We start from the raw sequence: 3362 nt of genomic DNA, 5'->3' as shown, positions 1-3362 counted from the left end.
AGAGCAACATGAAGATTGAAGACCAACGTTGATGTTTGACTATTAGTCCATCATCAAACACAATTCTCATTCAATGTAGATCGAACTTTCGTATTCAAAAGAAATTAATAGTATTAATTTTCTTTTTAAGTAAGATTTTTTTACTACCCAATATTACAATGAGCATTCACATGGCACATATTATAAAAACCATCTTGAATTCGTCCCTGCTCGGCCATTATAATGGATGCCCTCTATAGTAGGCTTATGGTTATGGGGGTTTCGTTCCTGAGATGCATTCACGATGAGAACATTCGATGTTGTTGGACAATAATATAAACTATTCGAAGAATGATTTAGCCATCATTGATCGAGAAAAAGATGAGTAAAATGATTGATAATTGAATAGAAGAAAAGCTTAGAAGTCAAAGCTCTAAGGCAAGGTTTACATTCTTTACATACGAAACTTTTTAGCGATTCTGCACACAACCCCTATAAAGGCTCTATATGGCCATACAATACAAAAAAGTACGAGTAAATTTTTTATTATACTTCTACAGTTCTACGTTTTACTTCTACAGTAAAAATTTTTATTATAATTCTCAAGTAAAAAATTCACCATAAAAAAGGAGAACAATAAGTGGATGGCAACACCCTCAAAAAAAAAAATAAGTGGATGGCAACGACACTCCTCAATTATAAATATAAATATAAATGTTCAGATCTTCAGATTATCAACCAAAAGTAGTAACGCCTACCCATCTTCCATCTTAACCATTAATTCAAATTAATTAGAGGTGGAAGATATAATTAGAGGAGTTGAGAAGATAAAAGAGGGAAAATGAAAGAGTAGTAAGCTGAAGAGGCATGTTGAAGAGGCGGACATGAAGAATTCTGAATCTTCACTTCAACATTAATTAATTAATTAATAATTTAAGTTTATTAATTAATTAATTAATAATTTAAGTTTTTTTGGTTTTTAGCTCAAGCAAAGGTTTTTTGTGGTGAGAGTTGAGAGACTACCTAGAACATAATGGTTTAAAAGAGTGAAATGTGGACTACTCAAAGTGGCCTTTTTATATTATTGTATAGATTTGTTGTCATCTCGTTTCCTTTTTGACAAAAGCACTTTTGTTTCACTTTTGCAGGATTCCCCTATCGATGGATCTAGTACGAGAGAATTCGAAACTACACTGGACAAAAGAGCATCCTAATTCTCGATCACCAATATGGAATTCTCCTTTATTTTATCCTATCTTTTCATGTGAGATGTCACTGAAATTACAAGCATATGAATTTATGGTGAATTGGTGATGTTTGTTAAGTCTCTTCACGGTTTTATTATGATAAACTTAAGTTAAAATAATCGCATTTTATTTATCGTAATAAACCCATTAAGTAATTGATTTTTGCCTTTATAGAGGTAATTAATTGAAATAACAATCGATTTTATACTAGGGTTATGCTTTTAAATGGACTCAATAATACTCCGTATACAAGAATGATCATATTACCTTTATCATTTAACCATCCTTTTTATCCCAAATTTGTTCTAAAAAAAACTCGCTCAATTGGTCAAAGATAGAACGATTACGATAAATTTGGAAAAAAATATTTCTTCCGCACAAAGTAAAGTAGTAAACAAACTAAAAAAGTACTCCGTACATGAAATGATTTAGATCATGTAAACAATTCTAGATATTCGTTATCATACAATAGCTACATACAATTTCTCTTCTCGTAGCTGCCAAAAAAAAAATCTCTACTCGGTGTTCGATAAGTCAATGAAATATAACATGCTCCGCTAAATTTAGATAAGACCGGTTCAATATAAGTTTTTGAGTTGGAGATATTTAGTTAATCAACTACTATGGTTCGGGTTGTTCGTGTTTACAAAATTTCGGGTTTGGTAGGATTATTTTGGCTTCGAGTATTTTCGGATAGGTTGATTTCAAGTTATTTGAGAATAATGAGTTTTCTATGAGAAATCTTTAGGCCATTTTAAAAAACTTCATGTTAATTCGGATTTCACGTTAGATACGAATTCCAACCATCTAAAGTATTGATGCTAGATAGAAGGTACGAAGTATCAATTGACAACCCCAATCCCTTTTCTAAAAAGTGGATTGCTTAGATGTTACGATTGTAAGAACTACCACCAAATTAACCAAATTAACATTCCTTTTTTAAAAATTATAGTCATTTAACAAAGGATGTTTTTTTAAATATTAATATAATTACCACATGTTTGATTAATAATAATGAGCCGATATTCGTCACAAGCTTGTAACAGGTCAAATAAAACCCACAAGGGAGGATAAAGACAAGTCATTTCTGATTTCCCATATATTTTACTTTTTGTCTTATTTACCATGTGTTGGACATAAGAGAGTTTAGCAACACAGTTGGTTATAAAAACTGTTAGCCAGCTGTCATAGTTAGTTAGACTAGTCATTAGTTTGTTACAAGGTTGTTACCATAAGTCGGTTTATCTATTTGTATTACTCAGTATATAAGGTGATCCTATTCCATTGTAATCAACACAAGTTATCATAATACAATTGAATCTTTTACACTCAAACATCTCTCTACAAAGTTTTCTCTCTAATTCTCTCTCATTCTTCATATTCTCTTACAATCTTCATCTTCTCTACCATGGAAGAATTGCAAATTCTTCATGGTATCAGAGCAGGATCTTCGTGATTCTGTTTCTGTTTAGTTGTTTTCTTTCATTTCCTTTTCCACTGCATAATACAATCACAATTAGTAAACAATTAGTTCAATTTCTTTTTCTTTCACAAAATCTTGAAAAATAAACCATAAAAATGCCTGAAAACGTAGTAAACAATGCAATTGGTGTTGATGATCCACATTACATACACCCTTAAGACATTCCTGGTGTTAAGTTGGTAGGAAGCGTCTTTGAAGGTTCTGGTTATGGCAACTGGAAGAGGTCCATGCTCATTGCTCTTTCAGCGAAAAACAAGACAGGATTCATTGATGGATCTATCCCAAAGCCAGCTGCAAATTCTGCAACTTCCAAGAATTGGCAACGTTGCAATGACATTGTTTTCTCCTGGATTCTCAATTCCTTATCTCCAGAGATTTCTGATTCCATCCTATACAGTACTACTGCAGAAGAAGCATGGAAAGAACTCGAGGATCGCTTTGGTCAGTCCAATGGAACAAAGCTTTATGGTGTGCAGAAGAAGCTGAATGATTTTGCACAAGGTTCTGAGTCTATTGCAACATACTTTACAAAGATTAAATCAATTTGGGACGAAATTGAAGGCATGGGAATGAACCCCATATGCTCTTGTCAGTGTTCTTGTGGAGCAACAAAGAAACAGCTCAAATTTCAAGAAGACAAGAAGGTTGTTGAG

The 3362-nt window shown here is 32.5% G+C and overlaps 1 long non-coding RNA gene across 1 annotated transcript; it reads left to right on the top strand.

Moving 5' to 3' along the window:
• The first annotated feature begins 478 nt into the window (after window positions 1–478).
• Window positions 479–1345, top strand: LOC141641508 (uncharacterized). Its single transcript, XR_012543137.1, has 2 exons — window positions 479–983; window positions 1128–1345. It is a non-coding gene; the product is annotated as an uncharacterized LOC141641508 (long non-coding RNA).
• The last annotated feature ends 2017 nt before the right edge of the window (window positions 1346–3362 follow it).

This window comes from Silene latifolia, chromosome 1 (genome assembly GCF_048544455.1).
Source record: "Silene latifolia isolate original U9 population chromosome 1, ASM4854445v1, whole genome shotgun sequence".
NCBI classification, from domain to species: domain Eukaryota; kingdom Viridiplantae; phylum Streptophyta; class Magnoliopsida; order Caryophyllales; family Caryophyllaceae; genus Silene; species Silene latifolia.
Note: the sequence above shows the minus strand (reverse complement) of the source record. Positions and strands in the feature narration are given on the sequence as shown.